This window comes from Nerophis lumbriciformis, linkage group LG06, assembly GCF_033978685.3.
Source record: "Nerophis lumbriciformis linkage group LG06, RoL_Nlum_v2.1, whole genome shotgun sequence".
Classification (NCBI taxonomy): domain Eukaryota; kingdom Metazoa; phylum Chordata; class Actinopteri; order Syngnathiformes; family Syngnathidae; genus Nerophis; species Nerophis lumbriciformis.
In genome coordinates this window covers 19,270,408-19,295,589 of record NC_084553.2, presented here as the reverse complement: position 1 = coordinate 19,295,589, position 25,182 = coordinate 19,270,408, and the positions used below count along the sequence as shown (strand labels likewise).

At 41.5% G+C, this 25,182-nt stretch overlaps 1 protein-coding gene across 1 annotated transcript in view; it reads right to left on the bottom strand.

The window, feature by feature from the left end:
- Positions 1-8,170, bottom strand: part of LOC133608551 (transmembrane channel-like protein 3) — a 169,941-nt gene extending 161,771 nt beyond the window's left edge. Inside the window, exons 1-3 of the mRNA XM_061963861.2 lie at positions 8,029-8,170; positions 7,397-7,480; positions 5,811-5,890 (exon numbers count right to left, since the gene is read on the bottom strand). The gene's annotated coding sequence lies outside the window, so the exon portion shown is untranslated. The remainder of the gene's footprint in view (positions 1-5,810; positions 5,891-7,396; positions 7,481-8,028) is intronic.
- Between the last annotated feature and the right edge of the window lie 17,012 nt (positions 8,171-25,182).

Genomic DNA, 25,182 nt, shown 5'->3' with positions numbered 1-25,182 from the left:
ACTCGGATTTTTGGCACTAATGTGACGCCATACCTCTCTGTCAGTTTATGTGGCCTACCACTTCATGACTGAGTTGCTGTTGTTCCCACACTCTTCCATTTTCTTATAAAAAAGCCGACAGTGACTTTGGAATATTTAGGAGCGATGAAATTTCACGACTAGATTTGTTGCACAGGTGGCATCCTATGACAGTTCCACGCTGGAAATCACTGAGCTCCTGAGAGCGGCCCATTCTTTCACAAATGTTTGTAGAAACAGTCTTCATGCCTAAGTGCATGATTTTATACACCTGTGGCCGGGCCAAGTGAATAGGACACCTGATTCTGATCATTTGGATGGGTGGCCAAATACTGTTGTCAATATAGTGTGTACATATATAAATAAATATATATACACATATATATATATATGGCTGGATGGATATACATATAAACAAAGAGATTGATTCACAAGTACATTTGGTTAATGCAATTACTTGAATTCGCTTTCAGAGCTGTCCAGTTTTATTCTCAGAAAATAATACTTTGCTGCCACCCTCAGAACGGTGGCAGTATTTAAACTGTAATCCAAATTTAAATTCAGATGAAATCCAAATTCAAGAAGTATTAAACTGCCCCACCTTGTTCCGTCAAGATTTTTTCCATTCACCTGAGTTATTCATGAAATAAAATTGGTACTTTTTAAGATAGGGTAATTAAATACCGTAAATACCATTTAATCATACAGCACTTTTCACAGAAAAAGCTGACCCAGTGCTTTACAAAATTTACAACATAAGCGGTCACTACATTAGGGACAACAGGAAAAAACTCAAAACAATGAAACTGACACCAACCTGTCACAGCGGGTATGACGCGTATATACAATATGTCTCTCTCTGACAAAATAAATCTAAGTGATACAGACGCAGAGGGATAAAAGAAAAGTAAGGAACTCAATGTAAACTAATGTAGGCTGCAGTCACATTAACTCCGTCGGCAAAAACAGTCCCCAATAACTCAGACCAATTATAGTGTCACACCGTCATTTATGAGTAATTTATATTTTGTATTTGCATCGCGCTTTTTGGATTGTATTTGCACGATGAACACGACATATATTTGTATTTGATTTACATTGTTTTTTGTTTCCATGACTACGTTTACAACAACAACAGTGTCATTTGCGCTTCTTTTTCCAGTAACAGCACGGCGGATAACACTCTGGAGCAGTCGCCTTTTTGCGCTCGCTATCCCGGTACTTTGAACCACCTACAAATGGCACAGTGTTTATGTTAAAATGAACATGAGCCATGCTGCCAGGCTAAAGTTATTCGTCGACCTTCATGTTGCTATAAAGGAAAATACAGAAATGACGCAAAATGCGGAAATGACGTACTACGCGCGTCCGTTAAATACGACAGTCACGCCGAGTGGAATTAAAATATACAAACCCCGTTTCCATATGAGTTGGAAAATTGTGTTAAATGTAAATATAAACGGAATACAATGATGTGCAAATCCTTTTCAACTCATATTCAATTGAATGCACTACAAAGACAAGATATTTGATGTTCAAACTCATAAACTTTATTTTTTTTTACAAATAATAATTAACTTAGAATTTCATGGCTGCAACACGTGCCAAAGTAGTTGGGAAAGGGCATGTTCACCACTGTGTTACATCACCTTTTCTTTTAACAACACTCAATAAACGATTGGGAACTGAGGAAACCAATTGTTGAAGCTTTGAAAGTGGAATTCTTTCCCATTCTTGTTTTGTGTAAAGCTTCAGTCGTTCAACAGTCCGGGGTCTCCGCTGTCGTATTTTACACATTTTCGATGGGAGACAGGTCTGTACTGCAGGCGGACCAGGAAAGTACCCGCACTCTTTTTTTACGAAGCCACGCTGTTGTAACACGTGCTGAATGTGGCTTGGCATTGTCTTGCTGAAATAAGCAGGGGGTCCATGAAAAAGACGGCGCTTAGATGGCAGCATATGTTGTTCCAAAAGCTGTATGAACCTTTCAGCATTAATGGTGCCTTCACAGATGTGTAAGTTACCCATGCCTTGGGCACTAATGCACCCCCATACCATCACAGATGCTGGCTTTTGAACTTTGCGGCGATAACAGTCTGGATGGTTCGCTTCCCCTTTGGTCCGGATGACACGATGTCGAATATTTCCAAAAACAATTTGAAATGTGGACTCGTCAGAACACAGAACACTTTGTCACTTTGCATGAGTCCATCTTAGATGATCTCGGGCCCAGAGAAGCCGGCGGCGTTTCTGGATGTTGTTGATAAATGGCTTTCGCTTTGCATAGTAGAGCTTTAACTTGCACTTATAGATGTAGCGATGAACTGTGTTTAGTGAAAGTGGTTTTCTGAAGTGTTCCTGAGCCCATGTGGTGATATCCTTTAGAGATTGATGTCGGTTTTTGATACAGTGCTGTCTGAGGGATCGAAGGTCACGGTCATTCAATGTTGGTTTCCGGCCATGCCGCTTACGTGGAGTGATTTCTCCAGATTCTCTGAACCTTTTGATGATATTATGGACCGTAGATGTTGAAATCCCTAAATTTCTTGCAATTGCACTTTGAGAAACGTTGTTCTTAAACTGTTTGACTATTTGCTCACGCAGTTATGGACAAAGGGGTGTACCTCGCCCCATCTTTTCTTGTGAAAGACTGAGCATTTTTTGGGAAGCTGTTTTTATACCTAATCATGGCACCCACCTGTTCCCAATTAGCCTGCACACCTGTGGGATGTTCCAAATAAGTGTTTGATGAGCATTCCTCAACTTTATCAGTATGTATTGCCACCTTTCCCAACTTCTTTGTCACGTGTTGCTGGCATCAAATTCTAAAGTTAATGATTATTTGCAAAAAAAAAAAAATGTTTATCAGTTTGAACATCAAATATATTGTCTTTGTAGCATATTCAACTGAATATGAGTTGAAAATGATTTGCAAGTCATTGTATTCCGTTTATATTTACATCTAACACAATTTCCCAACTCATATGGAAACGGGGTTTGTATTCCAAATCCCCAAACATATATTTACTTATTTTCGAATTATTCTTAATTTGTTTATTTATATGTTCATATTATGTGTTAAAAAAATTAAGGCATTTGAGATTTTCTTTAACAACGTTTTTCTTGTGGAATACCTGATGCGGCCCAGTCTCACCCAGATTCTGCCTCCCGTGGCTCGCAGGTAAATTTAGTTTGAGACCCCTGAGCTACATTAGACTGACCATACGTCCCCTTTTCCCCGGACAAGACCTCTTTTGCGGGGCTGTCCGGGCGGGGTTTCTTAAATGCCTCAAATGTCCGGTATTTTGAGTTAGGGTTGCGTGTATTTTCATTGTACGTCCAGGGTTAAGAAGGGGTTGAAAACAAAACAAATTGTGAAGGTGTGCGCATGCAACAACATTTGTGAGGGAGGGGCAGAGACAGAGAGCGAGACAGTTGAGAGACAGACAGAACACAAGAGAGAAGCTGAAACGTAAATGCAACTTCACGGATGATTTGCGGGAAAAGTATATCTGTGTTTTCGTCCTGGCCGTGACACATGGAAAGCAGAATGCACTGTGTACAAATCAGGAACGTATATATCTGTGGCAAATAAAGGGGCCAACGATCTACAAGCCCATATCGACATTACAAAGCACAAAACAGCTGTGCAGGGCGAGAGCTCGTCTGCCGTTTTTTGTTTAAATTGAATGAACTTGTTTTGAGGCATCATTTATGTTTAGATTATATACAAGAGGTCATTTTTAATATTTCTACCTCTGCACCTTTTTCCAAAACTGTGAATGTTAAAGAATATAAGTGTGACTTATTTTGTTATACTGTCAACCAGTGTTGGCGATAACACACTTTTTGTGTCTTTTTAACGCATTAAAATCAGAAAGGACGCAGATTTTTTTTTTTTTTTTTTTTTTTTTTTACCATTTGCGGCCCTCAGCTAATGTTTTAAAGGCCCACGACACATTCTAAAAATACTATTAAAATAAACAAAAACATAACAAAAGTGAAATAAAAAAGCTTACAGGTGAAATGTAATGTAGAAAAAGTTGCAATGTTGACTAATAACACAAAGCTGTTTTTTTTTCTTTCAAACTGTCATTGCTCAAAACATAATATTGAATCAAAATCAATGCTATTATGAATGATTGACCTATCAAAGGTTCCGATTACTTCACATCAAATATTCCACTTTTTGGTGGAAGATTTTGCATATTTTGTGTGTTTGCCATAAAAAACATAGTTTTGTTTGACACAAAAGGGCGGAAAACAAACAAACAAAAAAACAACATAAAAAAACTAAAACATTTTGAAATGAGGAATAGATCTGAAGTTGATGTAGACTCCAGAGATTGAAACGTTTACATAAAATGTATGTATGCCCTGGCACACCATTATCATCATTTCATGACCGAAGCAAAACACTTTTTACACTTTTATACTGAAATAAATACACCTACAACTTATTAAATAAAAAAAAATAGAAAAAACTACCAGCAGCGGTAAAGTTTAGATCCATGAAAGATAGAAGAAAGTGAATGAATGTTTATAACTGAATAAATTTACATATGCATACACATTTGTTTTCTTTGTATTATTTTTTTTAATGAATTAAGTAACGTTTATGACAACCTTTTTCCAAAACACAATATAGAATGTGAGATATAACAGGATAATGCATACATTTGTCATTTGTTTTCAAAACGCTTACAAAAAGTGGGACCGGACCCCAAAACTTTACTGTGAGACCCCATTTTTATGACTTGATGGGGTCCCTGGGACCCAATTTTGAAAATTCCTAGCGCCAACACTGCTGTCAACAAAGGATAAAAAAGGCTTTATTTAAATAAATATATTATTTATAAAGCAAGTTCAAGTATCATTGGCAAATTTTCACACACGCATATATGTGTCTTCTTTTTGGGATTTCAGAATATGGTCAGCCTAAGCTACATGATGTATTATACCGGCCTCAGTCACACGCAAAAAGTTATTTTTTACGATTATTTAATTGTATTGTTAAACACACCTCACACACTGTAGAACTGACAAAGTACAGTAAGGACAATTAGCCAGAGGTGGGACCAAGTCATAGTTTTGCAAGTCACAAGTAAGTCTCAGGTCTTTGCCCTCAAGTCTCGAGTCAAGTCCCGAATCAAGACAGGCAAGTCCCGAGTCAAGTCCAAAGTCAAGACTGGAAAGTCTCAAGTCAAGTCCCAAGTCCTGCATTTTGAGTTTCGAGTCCTTTCAAGTCCTTTTAACCACAAACTAATATATTTACACAGATTGTGTATGCTTTTAAAACGCTGTATTTATTTATTAAAACAAGTGCATTTGAAATTGCAGGGAAAAAAAATAGTGCTGACATTGCACACATAATAGCACTATAAACCAGTCATTTTAAACATTTAACTCATTCCTTTACAGAATAAACACATTTGAAAAAACAAGTGCAACTGTACTTATTTGCACAAAAGTGTTAACATTGTATTTCCATGGCATATTGCATTGTAAATAGTTCAACAGCAGTTTCTATCCTGTTCTTACCTTATCTCATTGATCTCCTCTCATACTGTATGTGTGTTTGTGTGCATACTGTGAAGGATATATATATATATATATATATATATATATATATATATATATATATATATATATATATATATATATATATATATATACATACATATATACATATTTAAGAGTTATTTATTTTCTTAGTCATATTTGAAACAGCTAGTGTTTTTCCATTTGTACTCTTTCTCATCTTATGCCCGCAAGTGCACTGTGTGAGTTACCTTGAGGCTTTGGAATGTAGGGGGTTGGAGTACTCCCTTATATCTTATCTTTAGTTGAGCAATGAACCTGTATGTCCCATCTGGGGAGGGAGGAAGAACTGGTTGTAACGCAACAGTACACATGAAAAACATAACAAATACATGAACATAACAATGAACACAGTTGTACTTTTTAGATGTCAGGGCCCTATGCAATATGTACACATATTCTTAATAACTGACCTTTATTTGACTATGTTTGTCTTTTTGTAGGTGGCTAAAATACGCGGTGCTGCTGACCGCCGTCTAACGTTACGTTACTGTGTGTGATACATTGACTAACGTAACGTTATGTATAGGTACCTCATGCAACCCTGCTTAAAAAAAATCACTTGACAAAAACTATGAATAAGCTAGCGAACTGCAGTGGACGCAACAGATTGCCGTGTTTGCAATGACGTTATAACGTTTTATAAGTAGACGCAGCATTGGTTGCTGTGACGCGAGCAATTTGGCCGCCATCTTGAAGTGGTGATGAGGAGCCGGCGAGCAGCCTAAACTGACAGTTGACAGGTAGAAAACAAAGATGCCGGGCTGGTGTTCAGCGTTTTCCTGCATAAATGAGCAGACTGTTGAAAATAGGAATCGGGGGATTACTTTTCACAAGTAAGATTTAACATTAACATACTATTGGTTGTATTTTGTGAAAAGAATATTACCACAGAGTTGAGAAGGAGCAAAGATCTTCAATATTTGTATGTGAAAATCACAAAGAAATCTTCTGGGAGAGGATGACGCTCCTACAGGGGTTTGGTTTACAAACTTTCAGCCCCACCTAAAACTAAATTCACCATCCGCCACTGATTATGATGCATTCTCATTTTAGGCAAAATATAAGATAATACTTTCTTAACAGTATAATTGTAACCAGGAATAAGTCTTCAAGTAACAATATTCAAATACTAACATTGTTGAGTAAGACAGAACTTGGTTTTATTCTGAATCCAGTGAAACAGATTGGTGGTTTTAGCTGATATAAAGACTTTCAAGTGTTTATATATATTTATGTTTAAGTATTTGGCAGACACTTTTATCCAAAGCGACATACATAAAAAATACATATAAAGCAATCACTGTAAACATTATCATTTAAGGGAAGAATGTAATACAAAATATCAATTCAAAGTGTCAAGACAGAATAAACTACAGTCTATAGTGTTATGATCTGATGCCCGGATCATATTCTGTTTACGTTTTTCAAGTCACTTGTGTTTTCAGCACCTCTTGAGTTTGTTTGTTTCTGTTGCTATGACTGCATATTGCACACACCTGCCTCTGGTTAGTGTTCGGGACACTCACCTGTTGTCCGGGCACTAATCAGAGGGCTATTTAGTCTTTGCTCTGGCCTCACTCGGTCTGGCTTCCTAATTTGCTATTTGCAACAGATGATGACTTTTGTTACTTGCTCTGTACCTGCTAGCTTCCGCGCTCGGCTCTTGTTACTTGCTAGCTCCCACGCTAGCCCATTTAATTTTTTGCCTTAAGTGCTATGAGCACGTTTTTCTTTGTTCCTTCTGATTTATTCCTTAAATAAATCATTTTCTTACCTGCACGCTGTGTCTGAAGTCCATCTGCATTCCTGGGAGAACAACGCTGCATCACCATGCGCCCCGGTCGTCAAATATAGGTCCCTAAGATATATAGATATATAATGTATTCATACATTGTTTACGTAGAATACACGCATGTTTATATAACCTAGTCATATTGTTTCTTGAACTTAAAAATAGCTGACCGCTTTTTTTCCCCCTTCTCTGGGATTCCCAGTTTTGATCTTGGACGTCTGGTCACTTATAGCATATAAGAATATTCTATTACTGTTAAGCAAACTATCAATAATAAAACACGCCAAAACATGTGTCCTTTATCATAGCTACACGTATGACGAAAAAGCGCGTGAAAATCAGTGATATTCAGTGAGGTAAGATGAATTAAATGCGCTGACAGTTCATTGCTCCTGCCAAATGAATTGCACTGAGTGGAGCGGATCACCACTCCAAGATGGCGGCCCCGCGTCTCGTCAGCGCCAGTAGGCAGTAGCGCTCGATGCTGCGTCTACTTATAAGATGTCTATGGTTATAACGTTAGCAGTGAGTTTACAGCCTCACTGATTTAATTACACAGCAAATAAAAGTTGCGTTACTTAGCCAATAAACGTTAGCTTACATTCAAAACTTACCGTTCAGTGTGGAACTTCAAATGTCGAACGAAGTTGGAAGTTGTTGCAATTCGTATTTTGTTGACCAAGTCGTAGTTTTAATACCCGAACAAAACTATCTTTGGCGTCATTTTTCCTCACTGGCGCGTTGCTTGAGAGCTATTCTTTGTTGGTTGTTCTGCAATTTGATTGGATGAATGATGTGGGATGAAAACAACGTGGAACTAATTTGATTGGCTGTTGTACTGACAGGCAGCACACACACTGATAGACACAGACGTACAAAATGGAAGATACGGAGCGCTCCTGAATAACTTTTTAATCTTTGGGTTTGGGGGAAAGTAGCAAGTCTTGTCAAGTCAAAAGGCTCAAGTCCAAGTGAAGTCACAAGTCATTGATATTAAAGTCCAAGTCAAGTTGCAAGTCTCTTTACATTTTCGAGTCTAAAGTCATCAAATTCATGACTCGAGTCTGACTTGAGTCCAAGTCATGTGACTCGAGTCCACACCTCTGCAATTAGCCACTTTGCTAACACATGTTAAAAAGCACAATATAGTAAACAAAAAATACCACATCGACGTGCTTGTGGCTATGGTTGAGGGTTTCTTCTTCACAAAACCTTGTGGTCTCAAACCTATGTATAACATCTAATGGTGAGTTCCATTTGTACTGCGATTTCAGAATTTCAGAGTTCCTACAAAAATAAATGATAATTATAATGTTGTACATTAATATATAATGCATACATATTAAATAGTGCAAATGTATGCCACGTAAAACAGTGTCCCCTACTGACTAGACTCTGATTTGCACAAACATAACAATAACAGTTACACTTATGGTACTTACTTGAGCTTTAGGTGTCCCTAAAACCTAATTACAGACACAAATTGATACATTATATCATATAATACTTAATGATATAAGCTTTTTAAATTTAATTCAATAAGATATACAAACGTAAATAGATAACATATTACAAATTATTATTTTTTTATTTTTGAATACACATATTATTGTTAGTATATGTCACTATGTATTAATTGATTGAATTGGGAAAAAAAACACATAATGGAGGTAAAATAAATAAATAATTATATATATATATATATATATATATATATATATATATATATATATATATATATATATATATATATATATATATATATATATATATATATCCATCCATCCATCCATCTTCTTCCGCTTATCCGAGGTCCGGTCGCGGGGGCAGCAGCCTAAGCAGGGAAGCCCAGACTTCCCTCTCCCCAGCCACTTCGTCCAGCTCTTCCTGTAGGACCCCGAGGCGTTCTCAGGCCAGCCGGGAGACATAGTCTTCCCAACGTGTCCTGGGTCTTCCCCGCGGCCTCCTACCGTTCGGACGTGCCCTAAACACCTCCCTAGGGAGGCGTTCGGGTGGCATCCTGACCAGATGCCCGAACCACCTCATCTGGCTCCTCTCGATGTGGAGGAGCAGCGGCTTTACTTTGAGCCCCCCCCGGATGGCAAAGCTTCTCACCCTATCTCTAAGGGAGAGCCCCGCCACCCGGCGGAGGAAACTCATTTCGGCCGCTTGTACCCGTGATCTTGTCCTTTCGGTCATAACCCAAAGCTCATGACCATAGGTGAGGATGGGAACGTAGATCGACCGGTAAATTGAGAGCTTTGCCTTCCGGCTCAGCTCCTTCTTCACCACAACGATATATATATATATATATATATATATATATATATATATATATATATATATATATATATATATATATATACATATTTTTATCTACTTTTGGTATTCGGAGTATTTTCTGTCTCTGTCTTTTATGGCAGCTAGTAGGTCCGGATTCATCCATGGTTCAGAGCGGGCTTTGATCCTGACTGTTTTCACGGGAGCCATGTCATTTAGTATCTTTAGGGAACGCTGTTTTGAAGCGATCCCAAGCAACATCGACCAGGTTGCTCGCGAGCACAGGGGACCAGTCCCACTCATCTAATTTTAAATTGAAATGATCACTGGAGTATTTTTTAAGGGATCTGGATTGGGCTGTTATGTGGCCATTGGCTTTGGGTTTAGCTATTTTGCGGGTGCAAAAGGTTAGATAGTGGTCGCTAAGACCACAGATCATGACCCCACTATTTTTTATTTTAAGCCGGTCTGAAGTGAGAATGAGGTTGATTGGGTGGAATCACACACCCTTGTAGGTAGTGTTATTAGCTGGGAAAGACCGTGTAGATTACAAAACTTGCTGTAGGATCTGAAGACAGGCGCATCTCTGCGTTGAATATCTGTGTTCAGATCCACAGTTATAATTTTTTCCATGTTGTCTGCCCCAGCCAAGCACTCCTCCAAATCCCCATAGAAATTACTCTGATTAGGGGGTCTGTAAACAGTCCCTATCAGTACAGTTAGCGTTTTTAACTAAATTGAGGACGGGCCTAGAAAAGGTGGCCTAAAAATTGCCCACTCAATCTCGCCTGGATAGGATACCGCACCTATCGAGCCATTCCATATACCCGCGGTCGAAATAAAAATAAAAATAGAAAATCATGCAACTTGAAATTGGCAACATGGAATGTAAGGACTCTCCTGGACTCGTACGGCAGATCTGACAGACCTCACAGGAGAACTGCCTTGGTTGCTGCAGAGCTGAATCGCTACAACATTGACATTGCAGCCCTGAGTGAGACCAGGATCCTGGATGAAGGTTTTCTAACTGAGGAAGGTATGGGCTACACATTCTTCTGGAAAGGCTACCCCTCAGGAGGACAACATCTGCATGGTGTAGGACTGGCCATCAAAAACACACTGCTGCCAAAACTCACTGAAACACCTGTAGGCATTAGTGAGAGACTAATGACCCTCCGTATCACCCTGGTCAGGTATCGCTACGCCACACTTCTCAGTGCTTATGCACCGACCCTGCCAGTCACTTGATGAGGCTCTCTGCCGAATCCCCAAGAATGACAAGATTTTCTTGCTTGGGGATTTTAATGCCCGAGTGGGACAGAACAGCAGGATATGAAGTGGAGTACTTGGTAGACATGGAGTTGGTCAGGTTAACTCAAATGGGATGAGATTGCGTACTCTCTGCTCAGAGCAAAACCTGACCAGAACCAACACCATCTTCCAGCAGAAGGCTAAATATAAGACTTCATGGAGGCACCCCCGTTCTAAACATTGGCATCTCCTAGATTATATCATAGTGAGGCGTAGTTGCATCAAAGACGTCCTCATCACCCGTGCCATGAGAGGTGCAGAGTGCTGGACAGATCATCATCTGATTATGGCCAATGTCCACATGCAAGTGCGCCCCCCCCCCTTGAGACGGCGAGGACCCAAAAGGAAGAAGCTAGACTGTGCCCGCCTGGAAAACCCTGATCCAAGAAATGACTTTTGCCGCTCCCTGGCTGAAAAACTTGGGGAGGTGGAGTCTTCCTTGAACTCTTCTGAGAACTCTATTGACCAGAACTGGAACTCTATCATCTCGGCTCTCTATGAGGCAGCAGCCCAAACAATCGGCTTCTTTTTTTTTTCTTTTTTTTCTTTTATATATGTCCTGTCCAGCTTCTCAGGCAAATCATATAGTTGATGTAGATGCCCATATCGGCTGTTCAGATTTACTTTACAAAAGAGAAGTGTAGGATACTTCACTTGTTGCCTTATTTGTATTTGACTTTATTAAATGTATTTATATTATCATTTGGTGCAGCCGGGCCGGAGCAGGAGGGGATAGAAAGAGAGAAAAAAGGATGACAGAGGGGGAAATTGTGGGGACAAGAGGGGGATTAAACAGAGAGACAAAAACAACAACAGCAAACACAACAACAACAACAGCAACAACAATAGAGCAACATCTGCAAATACGACATGTACAAATATGATGGTAAAAGTAATAGCAAATAAGCAGTTAGCAAAAATAAAAAATAATACAGAAATGACAATGAGCATTATTACCGTATTTTCCGCACCATTAGCCGCACCTAAAAACAACAAATTTACTCAAAAGCTGACAGTGCGGCTTTTAACCCGGTGCGCTTTATATATGGATAAATATTAAGATTCATTTTCATAAAGTTTCGATCTCGCAACTTAGGTAAACAGCCGCCATCTTTTTTCCCGGTAGAACAGGAAGCGCTTCTTCTTCTACGCAAGCAACCGCCAAGGTAAGCACCCGCCCCCATAGAACAGGAAGCGCTTCTTCTTCTACTGTAAGCAACCACCCGCCCCCGGAAGAAGAAGAAAAAACGCGCGGATATCACCGTACGTTTCATTTCCTGTTTACATCTGTAAAGACCACAAAATGGCTCCTACTAAGCGACAAGGATCCGGTTCATGAAAAGACGCAATCTCTCCATCCGCACACGGATTACTACCGTATTTCACAGCAACTGATATTCCTGTGAACCGCACTGTGGAACGGGAGCACGTACGGTGAATATTCGCACCACAGGGAATGAGGAGTCATCCTTCACTGTGGTTCTAGCTTGCCATGCTAACTTCCACCCATGGTGATATTCAAAAGGAAGACCTTGCCAAAAGAGACCTTTCCAGCCGGCGTCATCATAAAAGCTAACTCGAAGGGATGGATGAAGAAAAGATGAGCGAGTGGTTAAGGTAAGTTTAAGTTTACGCGAAGAGGCCGGGTGGCTTTTTTCACGCAGCTCTGTCCATGTTGATATACGTATGTTTGTGATTGCACATTTGCGTACATTTTGGGAGTGAACAGAGTTGTTAGAACGCTGGTTTTTAATATATTATTAAAGTTTGACTGACCTATCTGACTGTTTTTTTGACATTCCTTTAGCGCAGTTAGATGCGGCTTACAACACGGGGCGGCTTATTGGTGGACAAAGTTTTGAAATATGCCGTTCATTGAAGGCGCGGCTTTTAACCCAGGGCGCCTTATGGTGCGGAAAATACGGTACACTACAAATGGAGCAATACAAATACCAATAGAAATAGCGCTATTGATGATGAACAATGCCAATACTTTACCTTTATTGTCAACAATACAGTTGTTCAAATGCAACAATACATATACGTAATGATAACTTGAGATACGAAAGAATGCAGAAAAATGGAGGGGAAGAAAGAGAAGCAACCTACCTTAACCTTGTAGATTGTTATAGTAACAATAGGTTAAGCTTTGTCAGTGTGCCATGTGTTATACCCAGTTTACCCTAGGGCAGGGGTCGGCAACCTTTACCAGTCAAAGAGCCACTTTGATCAGTTTCACAAATTATAGAAAACAATGGGAGCCGCAAAAATTTTTTTTAATTTAAAATGTAATAACACTGCATACAAAGTTTTTTTTTTGCTTTGTGCTATGTATAAACCAGGGGTCTCAGACACGCTGCCCACACCTTAATATGGAATTTGAATGTTGGTGCGGCACGCGGGTTTTATATGAATGGCGATTGTCAGCGTCATGCGTGCCGAGATGGTACAGCATATAGCACCCACTACAAACAGCGTGCCTGATCAGCCACACGTTGTGTGGGCTTCCGCTTGCTCACGTAAGTGACAGCAAGGCATACTTGGTCAACAACCACACAGGTTACACTGACGGTGGCGGTATAAAAAAAACTTTAACACTCTTACTAATAATGCGCCACACTGTGAACCCACACCAAACAAGAATGACAAACACATTTCGGGAGAACATCTGCACCGTAACACAACATAAACACAACAGAACACATACCCAGAATCCCATGCAGCCCTAACTCTTCCGGGATACATTATGCACCCCCACTACCAAACCCCGCCCACCTCAACCGACGCACAGAGAGGGGGGGGTTGATGTGTGAGGGAGCAGGGTTGGGGTGGGGGCGGGGTTTGGTGGTAGCAGGGGTGTATAATGTAGCCCGGAAGAGTCAGGGCTGCATGGGATTCTGGGTATTTGTCCTGTTGTGTTTATGTTGTGTTACGGTGCAGATGTTCTCCCGAAATGTGTTTGTCATTCTTGTTTGGTGTGGGTTCACAGTGTGGCGCATTATTAGTAAGAGTGTTAAAGTTGTTTTATATGGTCACCGTCAGTGTAACCTGTGTGGCTGTTGACCAAGTATCCATTGCTGTCACGTACGTGTGCAAGCAGAAGATGCATACTGTATAACAAGTGGTTGGGCTGGCACACTATTAATACAGATTGTAGAGGGCGTCAAATGTTGTACCATCATGGCACGCCCTTATTATAGATGTAAGGGTGAAAATCGGTGAATATTAATCCCGGCCGGGAGTTTTCTGCGAGAGTCACTAAATTCCGGAAGTCTCACGGGAAAATCGGGGGGTTCGGCAAGTAAGCTGCTGAGCCGCATCAGAGTGATCAAAGAGCCGCATGCGGCTCCGGAGCCGCGCGTTGCTGACCCTTGCCCTAGGGCAACAACATTAATATATGTTTGATGAAACGTGATTATGTGCATGAGTGTATGTATGCATATGTACTTGTATATGTACAGAATGTGTATATGTGTTTGTACAGTAAATGTATATGTACAGTATGTGTATATGTGTGTTTGTACAGTGAGTATATATGTACAGTATGTGTATATGTATGTTTGTACAGTGAATGTATATATACAGTATGTGTATGTGTATGTTTGTATAATGAATGTACGTGTGGATGTACGAACTTTGAGTATGTAAATATGTACTGTATTTGTATATGTATGTGGGAGCGTAGGTACCTATGTATGTGTGTATGTATGTTTGTGAGTATATGTGAATTTGTATGCACAATACATTTGACTCCCAGTGTGTGTGGGAGCCAGAGTACGGCCCCAGCAATCGGCTTCAAGAGCAAGAACCACCAAGACTGGTTTGATGAAAACTCGGACACCATCCATGTCCTGTTGAAGATATGCACAAAGCACACAGGGCAACCCTAGAGAACCTTTCATCCAGTAGCGCCAGGCAGAAATGACAGAGAGCTCGAGGAGAAGTGCAAAGGGCTGTTAGGAGGATGCAGAATGAGTGGTGGAGAAAAAAAGGCACATGAAATCTAAATCTTTGCCGATAAAAATGACATGCACAACTTTTACGATGCTGTCAAGAAGACCTACGGCCCAACAAACCGCTGCATCACTCCCCTGAAAACAGCAGACGGCCTGTCAACCTTGAAGGACCAACCTAGCATCCTGCTGAGATGGGCGGAACACTTTAGCACCCCGTTGAATCGGGAATCTGATGCAGACCCCACTGTTCTGGATAAACTGCCTACACTTCCCGTCATGCACAATCTGGACGAACCCCCAACCTTCCTGGAGGTCCGATCAGCTACCCGCTCCCTCAAAAACAACAAAACCCCCGATAATGACAACATCCCGGCTGAACTACTGAAGCAAGGAGGATACTTCTGCACAAGAGCATTTCACCGGTACATCACAAAGGTCTGGGCTGAAGAGAACGTCCCACAACAATGGAGAGACGCCAATGTTGTCACTATCTACAAGAACAAGGGTGACAAGGCTGTCTGTGGCAACAGTAGGGGCATTTTACTCCTTGCTGTTGCCGGTAAAGTTCTGGCAAAAGTGATGCTCCAGAGGCTGATTAATAACATCACTGAGTCGATACTGCCTGAATCACAGTGCGGGTTTAGAAAGAGTAGGAGCACAGTGGACATGATTTTCACAGCTAGACAGCTGCAGGAAAAAATGTAGGGAACAACATCAGGACCTATTCATGGCCTTTGTTGACCTCTCCAAAGCCTTTGACACTGTTCAGAGAGAACTTCTATGGGAAGTCCTCCTCAAGTTTGGCTGTCCCATTAAGTTCGTTAACATCCTCCGTCAGTTTCATGATGGAATGACTGCTCGAGTGACCATAGGAGGTCAAGAATCCGCCCCCTTCCCTGTACATACAGGAGTAAGGCAGGGGTGTGTACTAGCACCAGTGCTTTTCAACATCTTCTTGCTATGTGTTACCAAGCTTCTCCACAAGGAGATTGAGGACAGCAGCGGTGTGACAGTGGACTTTCGTCGAGATGGCAACCTCTTTAATATCAGGAGGCTTCAGGCTACCACCAAACTGCAGAGGGGGAGAATTGTTGAGATGCAGTACACAGATGACTGTGTTCTTGTATCTCACAGCCTACAAGACCTCCAGTCTGTTCTTGCTGCTGCGGTGAGAGCGTACAGCAGGATGGGACTGACCGTCAACACCAGCAAGACGGAAGTAGTCTGCCAGTGGAGCTCCAACAAGCCATCTACATCACCTGTCTTCACTGTTTCTGGAGAACAAATAGCAATCGTTCCATCCTTCAGATACCTGGGGAGCATTCTTTCTAATGACAACACTGTTGTTAGTGAGGTCCAGAACAGGATCAAGCAGGCAGTGGCAGCTTTTGGGAGACTCAGGCGTCGGGTCTTCCAAAACAAGAACCTCCATCTCCACACAAAGGTCTCTGTCTATCAAGCTATCTGCCTCACTACCCTCCTCTACAGCTGTGAAGCCTGGGTAACCTACAGCCGCCACATTAAGTCCCTAGAGCAGTTCCATATACGCTGCCTTCAGCGCATCCTGGGGATTACATGGTGTGATTGTGTGCCTCATTCTGAAATACTCTCAAAAACCAACTGCAGGAGTATTGAGGCCATGATCACCCTACACCATCTAGGATGGCTGGGCCACGTAGTAAGGATGCCCTCAGACCGCCTGCCTCGGAAAGTGTTATACGGCCAGCTACACCATGGTCGTCGCTCTGCTGGAGGGCAGAAGAAACGATATAAAGACCAGCTGAAGACTGCACTCAGGAAGTGTAAAATCAGACCTGAGGCCCTGGAGGGTGTGGCTGCTGATCGTAACACCTGGCGTCAGCTGTGCCAGGATGGCACCCGCCTGCTGGAGGAGGATAGGACAGCCAGGAGACAGGAGAGAAGACTCAGGAGGAATACACCTACGGTTGCCGTTTCCACCACCACATTCACATGCCCTAACTGCAGTAGGATTTGTGTATCCAGGATAGGGCTATTCAGCCACCAACGAACTCACCGATAGAAGTGGATGTCGCCATCGGACTCGATGAACAACCATAAGCAAGTAAGCATACAGTATATGTCCATTGTCCAGACACTCTGGCCTTAGTGTAATAGGAAACCTGTTTGAAGCCGATGTGCTGCTGTTCCTTTCCAACCACCAGGTGGTGGTCTAAAGAAAATAATTACACTGTTATAAAACCTTCCTTTTTCTTTGTTAGACTGCAGCAATGCTGCAAAGAAGAACTAGGGTGGGGACCCTCATCGTTTCGCTTTTTTGCCTCCTCTTATACAGCATGCACTTGTGTTAATGCACCTTTGCATGTAAAGTGCCCTGTCACTGTCCAGCAGTTTGTACTCAACAATCATAATGACATGCATTGCCACATGTGTGTGTGCAATTTTTTTCTCCAAACAAAATCACCTCACATCATTTGAAAAATAAGTGTCACCAAAAAAAATCATCCTAACTATTCAGAAGATGTGTGTGTCAACTCTGAGGAATATCATTATTCATATCGTGTTTGGTTGCTCTCTGGCAGCAGGATTGAGTAGACATCTTGTCACAAACACAAAACATGCAGCTACAAAAGCATGACAACAAGAACGCCAGACTGTTGTTGCTGTTGGTCACTCTCAAATGATTTATTGTCAAATCATCTTTACAAGCAGCAAAGTTCACCAACAAGAAATACAAAACTGCACCACCAAAGCATGGAACACAGATGAAAAGGAACCGACAAGTATAAGTCAAGACAGTTTTACTTTAATAGCGCCGATTCAAAGAGTCATGAAGAGTCATATATAAAAAACACCCGTTCCTGTTCCATGCCTGCGTTTTTGAGAAACTGTACGGGACAGATTAAGGACCCTTCAGTGAGTCCTCTGCAGACACTACCCGCGGATTCGGCTCCACTGGGTCTTCTGATGACATTCATCACCGCATCTCTCAAAGCGCGCCTCCCTTGCTCGGCCTCCGACTTGCGGCAGTCCTGACTATCCCCTGCTGGCTGTGGGAACTCTTGGGCTGGCATAGTTTGGTGACCCTCATCCAAGTCCACCCTCCTTTTGGGTTGGATGTATTTAAACGTCTAAAATTTTGTTTTTGGGGGCTGCGGTTTGAGGGGCTATTGTCATGATTGCTATTGACAGGTTGGACTTGTGTGTGTTGTTTGAGTCCAGCACTTTTATTTTTCATTCCACTTCCTCTCTGCCTTTGTTCTAAGCCACTTTACTTCTGGCCTGATTGCTGATCTGCAAATCAGGAGATTTTATTTGCCGATATGGCTTCGCATTCGTCGCTGTATAGATCATTGCACACTGCTAGTGTTCGGCACTGGTTGCTTTTTTGCATTGCATTCCTTGCCTTGTTTTTTCATCTATGATCCCCTGCCTTTGACCACGCTGGTGCAAATTTATTTTGGTGTTTGTAACAAAAATACCTTCTTCCCCTGCACGTTGTCCACCTCTCCGCCATTTAGATAGTATTTTAACGTCCTTGGCTGGCGTTGTCGACTCCTTTTCTTTAGGTATGGTGCCATGTCTATTCTGTGTTCAGTGTGTTCTTACCTGAGGTCTGAGTTTTTGTGTTTTTATGTATGAGATTTTAATTATTTTTAGTCTGAATGAGTGGTACTCTGCAAGATAAACAAATTCTCTGCAGAGTGGGATTTCTGGTGGATAGTTTCTCATCAAATGTCACTGGATTGCCATAGACTTTGGCCTACCTATAATCCACCTGTTCAGGTAGCAGTAGCAGACAGCTAGCACCCTCGGCCTGCCTGCTAGCCTTCCACCATCGGCCTGCCTGCTGCGAACCTTCCAACATTGGCCTGCTTGCTGCTAGCCTTCCACCATCGGCCTGCCTGCTGCGAACCTTCCAACATTGGCGTGCTTGCTGCTAGCCTTCCACCATCGGCCTGCCTGCTGCTAGCCATTCACCATCGGCCTGCCTGCTGCTAGCCTTCCACCATCGGCCTGCCTGCTGCTAGCCTTCCACCATCGGCCTGCCTACTGCTAGCCTTCCACCATCGGCCTGCCTGCTGATAGCCTTCCACCATCGGCCTGCCTACTGCTAGCCTTCCACCATCGGCCTGCCTGCTGCTAGCCTTCCACCATCGGCCTGCCTGCTGCTAGCCTTCCACCATCGGCCTGCCTACTGCTAGCCTTCCACCATCGGCCTGCCTGCTGATAGCCATTCCACCATCGGCCTGCCTGCTGCTAGCCTTCCACCATCGGCCTGCCTGCTGCTAGCCTTCCACCATCGGCCTGCTTGCTGCTAGCCTTCCACCATCGGCCTGCTTGCTGCTAGCCATTCCACCATCGGCCTGCCTGCTGCTAACCATTCCACCATCGGCCTGCCTGCTAACCTTCCAACATCGGCCTGCTTGCTGCTAGCCTTCCACCACCTGCCTGCTTGCTGCTAGCCATTCCACCATCGGCCTGCCTGCTGCTAACCATTCCACCATCGGCCTGCCTGCTGCTAACCATTCCACCATCGGCCTGCCTGCTAACCTTCCAACATCGGCCTGTTTGCTGCTAGCCATATTCCAACATCGGCCTGCTTGCTGCTAGCGATTCCACCATCGGCCTGCCTGCTGCTGGCTTTCCACAATCGGCCTGCTGTTTGCCTCCAGCCATTGGTTTCGTCTACGGGCTTCCACCCATCGGCCTTGGTTGCTAGCCTTCAGCCCTGTCTGCTAACATCTTCAAAAGTGGTAAAACAAGTGGAACTTCTCCTCTCACTATGTCGCAAATCATTATATTGTGTTTTATACTTTTGTGTGGTTTTACTGGTGTCCCAAATGGGTCTGTTAATCCCCCCTCACAAGCTATGCTACTTCAAGATGACAACTTTGATAATTTGACATTTCATCACAGTGACAGCTACAAAATAACCTCGGCCTTATCTCAGTTGAAGATTTCTGTGACTTTGGACAAAACAAAATGGCTGCATACTATGGTAGTGTCCATTCATTCTTATTGTTTCCTTGTTTTGAGAGATCACGTCAACATTACTGCATCCTCCCCTATTATGAGCACTTACTTTCACAGATTAAAGACAGACTCAAAAGATGATAACTTTAAGCGCAAATGTTTAGTTATATTATTGTTATTGCTCTCAGGAAATGTTGAGACTAATCCAGGCCCTGATACACCTACACAATGTTTTACACCTGCGGATTTTAAAACTAGATCTGGTCTTGGGATTATTCATATCAATGTTCGGAGTTTACTCCCTAAACTGGATATGATAAAGATCTGGATAAACTCAACAAATGCTGATATTGTAGTCTTATCTGAAACTTGGCTTAAACAATCTGTGCTTGATAAAGATATTTACATTCATGGCTATAATGTCTATCGTACTGACCGGCAAAGAAAAGGTGGTGGAGTGGCCATATATATTAAACAGAGGTTTGATGTTAAATTAGTGCTCTCTGAATCAGTAAGTAAAGAACTTGAACTGTTAGCTCTTGAAATTGAATTAGCTAGAAATCACCACATAATGGTAGTGGGGTGTTATAGGCCTCCATCTGCCCCTAGTAATTCCCTATCTACTCTTGTGAAGCTTCTGTCTCAACTGAAATACAATGAAATAGTGATGGTTGGTGATTTGAACTGGGACTGGCTCACATCTGTGTCTGACTCTTTGAAAGCACAGTGTGAATCTCTAAATTTAACACAATTAATTAACTCAGCTACAAGACCTAATCCTAAATGCCCTCAAAAAGCTACACTCATTGACTTAATTCTAACAAATATGCCCTTTAAATTTGTTGCATCTGGTGTTTTCCCTAATGATGTGAGTGATCATTGTGTGATTGCAGTAGTGCGAGACACAAGGATTCCTAAAAGCAAGCCTCGTCTTGTTGAAAAACGTAATATGAAATTATTTGAGACGCAAGCTTTTTTACATGACTTGCATCTTTTTAATTGGGATAGAATTGCTCTTTTTGATAATGTTGAACTGGCTTGGAAATATTTTCACGAAAACTTCTTGAGTATAGTGAACAAACATGCCCCTTTTAGAAAATGTAGGGTTAAAGGACGTGACAATCAGTGGTTTACATCGGACCTGTCAGATTTATTGCATGAGCGTAATACTGCTTGGGCCAGGGCACGCAAGTCAGGGTTAGAAGCAGATTGGTTGAATTTTAGACAATTAAGAAATCAATTTACCTCTCTCCTTCGGAAAGTCAAATCAGAATTTTATTTCTCCACAACAACTGAAAATCTCAAACACCCAAAGAAGTTTTGGAAAATCATCAAATCTTTGTCCGGCTGCTGTAATTCAGTCAATCTCCCACCTAGTATACTTGTTGATGGTGTCAGAGTAAGTGACAGAAGAGAAATGGGTAGTCATTTTAATAATCATTTTATTTCCTCTGGTTTTCTCTACAATTCTGACAACTCTACTGAAGCTCCGCTAACTCCGGAAAGAACCGTTGAAAATACCCAGGTTTTTAACTTTACGCCCTTTACCACAACAGAGGTCGCGAGGGCTCTAAAACAACTTAAACCTAGAAAGCCAGCTGGCTCTGATAAGTTGGAGCCGCTCTTTTTAAAGTTGGCAGCTGAAATTATAGCTGAACCACTGACTCACATTTTTAACCTTACTCTAATTTCAAATGAAATCCCTTTGGATTGGAAATCTGCCCTTGTAATCCCCCTATTAAAAGGAGGTGACCCTAGTAATCTAAATAATTACAGACCGATCTCTAAACTCTCTGTTCTGGCAAAAGTGCTTGAATCCCTTATCAGTGAACAGATAAAATACTTTTTGGACACCAATTTTATTCTGTCACCATTTCAGTCAGGTTTTCGTAGAAATCACAGTACTGTTACTGCTGCTATGAAGTTTATAAATTATGTAACTAAAGCTCTTGACAAGAAGCAGTGCTGTCTGTCCCTCTTTATTGACTTTTCAAAGGCATTTGATACTGTTGATCATGTCATTTTAATCAAACGTCTTTCAGCTATTGGTTTTTCTCAGCAAGCAGTTGGATGGTTTGCAAATTACCTCACAAGTAGAACTCAGGCTGTTCAGATAGAAGGTTCCTCCTCGGACGTACTGCAAGTGAAAAAGGGTGTCCCTCAAGGTTCTGTGTTGGGCCCCTTATTATTCACTATTTACATAAATAATCTTGGACAGAATATTCCGAACTCAACTTTCCATTTCTATGCTGATGATACTGTCATATACTGCACAGCACCCACTCTTGCTGAGGCTTTTAAATATCTACAACATGCATTTGACAGAGTACAAAAACAACTTTGCTATCTTCAACTGGTTTTAAATGCAGAGAAAACAAAGTGTATGCTCTTTACCACATCAAAAACTGTAAGATCATCACTGTGTGAGAACATTTTAACAAGAAATGGGCAACAAATTATGTTAGTATCTGCTTTTAAATATTTAGGATTTTTAATTGATGACCACTTGAGTTTTAAGGAGCACATTCAGTATGTTGTAAAAAAACTGAAACTTTTACTGGGATTTTATTATAGAAACAAGTCTTGCTTTTCTTTTACTGTGAAACAGAAATTGGTGGAAACAACCTTTTTACCTGTTATTGACTATGGAGATGTGTTGTACATGAATGCTACTGCTGCTTGTCTCCACAAGCTGGATAGTGTGTACCACGGGGCACTGAGATTCATCACCAACTGCGCTCCCCTTACTCACCATTGTTTGTTATACTCAATGGTTAACTGGACATCTTTATGTGCTCGACGCCTCCATCATTGGTATGTTTTCATCTACAAAACCATTCTGGGTATCACTCCATCTTATCTGTCTTGTCTTTTAACAAAGAAACAAGGAAGTCACAATCTTCGTTCAATGGATGTTCTGCAATTTGTTGTCCCCAAAGTAAGAACTGAACTGGGCAAGAAAGCATTTAGGTTTTCAGCACCGAAGGCTTGGAATAACCTACAATCGAACATTAAACTTCAAACCCTAGTTACGCTGAATGAGTTTAAAGCTTCTGTGAAAGGACTGCAGTCTACCTTGTCTGTATGCACATGTGTCATGTGAGCAAGTTTTAATGTTGTAAATGTGATGTTTTATGTATTTGTTTACTGTTTTTAATGTAACCTTGCTGCTGCCCTCTTGGCCAGGTCTCCCTTGGAAAAGAGATCTTTGATCTCAATGGGATTTTACCTGGTTAAATAAAGGCTAATAATAATAAGACTAGCAGTGCTACTGTACGCTCCAACTGCTTCAAGTTAGCATGATCCTCCACTTCTTCTTCTCATCACTGTCCTTCACACTCACGTTCCTAATTCCTAAGGTTGAAAAAACAAAGCCATGTCTCTAGCTAATAGCTAATGCTATCGTGTGAGACTGGATGTTTTCGGATCTTACGGAATTCACTGTGACATTCACTATGGCCAACTAAAGGTGGGGGATGCTCATAACCCGAACTTTTGCGGAAAACCTGAAGCATAACACTTGACAGAGAGAGAGCTCATCAGAAGTACAATTATCAAAAACGGCCATAGTTTCAAAATGTATTATCACCTATTCTCATTATGTTTCTTGACAAGTCACTAGGAAATGTGCGGGAAATGGCTAATTACATATTTTTGGTTGTGTCGACAGCCACTTATGTTGACAACCTCTCCTGTTGACATGAGTCAACCAGTTTGAGAGGTATTGACTGAAACAAGTTCCGCTGTACAAAAGCAGTTAGCCAAAGAGAGGCTCACAAATGCAGACTTTTTGCAACAGCATTTTATTTGAAATAATGGGATGTTTTTTGGGGAGATTTAAAAAAATATATAGACTGAAGACAAATATTGTAATTAACCCAAATGTTGCCTGACAAACATGCAAAGACTAATACTTAGAAAAATATGTATAGTAGATGGCATTGCACCTCTCCTTCTCATCATAGTTCATACTCACCTGGGGCTTGAGTGCATACACCCTTTTTTCACGGCAAAGTTGAGATACATCAAGAGTGAACTGAACGTGTAAATGTGCAGTGCCTCACGCCGACGTCATGGCACTTTCTACATGCTGTGGATTATTTGGCGACACACAGAGGTGGTCGTTCAGGCTTTGCCAACATTTGATTTCAACAATGTAAAAGGTTGAGGCAAGGACACAAATCGAACTTTTCTGGCAATGCATTTAATGCTTCATATTCATATTCATATTGGTGAGGACTCCTATCAATTTATTTAGGCGACCATTTTGCCACCTATAGCTAGGGTTGATACTCGAAACCGGTTTTCCCGGTTGTTCGATAAGAAAAGATCCCTTTTTGAGAACCGGTACCCGTTATTGAGACCACTATAGTAAAGAAAAAGAGTTGTTTCTTTATTCGAATCCCTCGGAACAAATCCTGTCCCGACCAGAAATGCCCCTTGAGACATCACAAGAAATTACGTCACGTAGCTCAGTCATTAGGCGCCAGTGACGTGCGGTGAGGTTCATGGCTGGTGAGGCACTGACTTCATCACAGTCAGATTTACAAACATATGAACCCTAAAGAGTATCTTATTCACCATTTGATTGGCAGCAGTTAACGGGTTATGTTTAAAAGCTCATACCAGCATTCTTCCCTGCTTGGCACTCAGCATCAAGGGTTGGAATTGGGGGTTAAATCACCAAAAATGAATCCCGGGCGCGGCGCCACTGCTGCCCACTGCTCACCTCACCTCCCAGGGGGTGAGCAAGGGGATGGGTCAAATGCAGAGGACAAATTTCACCACACCTAGTATGTGTGACAATCATTGGTACTTTAACTTTACACATACAAACTGTAGCACACAAAAAAACGTTATTATGGTCTTACCTTTACTTATAAATGAAGTCCATCCGCAGCTCCTTTTGAACAAAAGCATCAATAACTTGTTTATAGAAGTCTTCCTTATCTTTCTTCAGTTTTAAAAGTTTCTCTGTCTCGATGGAGATCTTCCTTTAAGTATTACCTCCTGCTTTGATTGAAAGTCCAGTTTAGAAAACTGTTTTATTTTAGATACCGTATTTCCTTGAATTGCCGCCGGGGCAGTAATTAATTTAAAACCTCTTCTCACTCCGGCGCTTACCAAAGGCATGCGGTAAAGGCAAGCATGCGCTAATTATTTTAAAACCTCTTCTCACTCCGGCGCTTACCAAAGGCATGCGGTAAATTTAGGCCTGCGCTTATAAATTTGAGTGTGATGTAAGGATTTATGTATGTAGAGGTT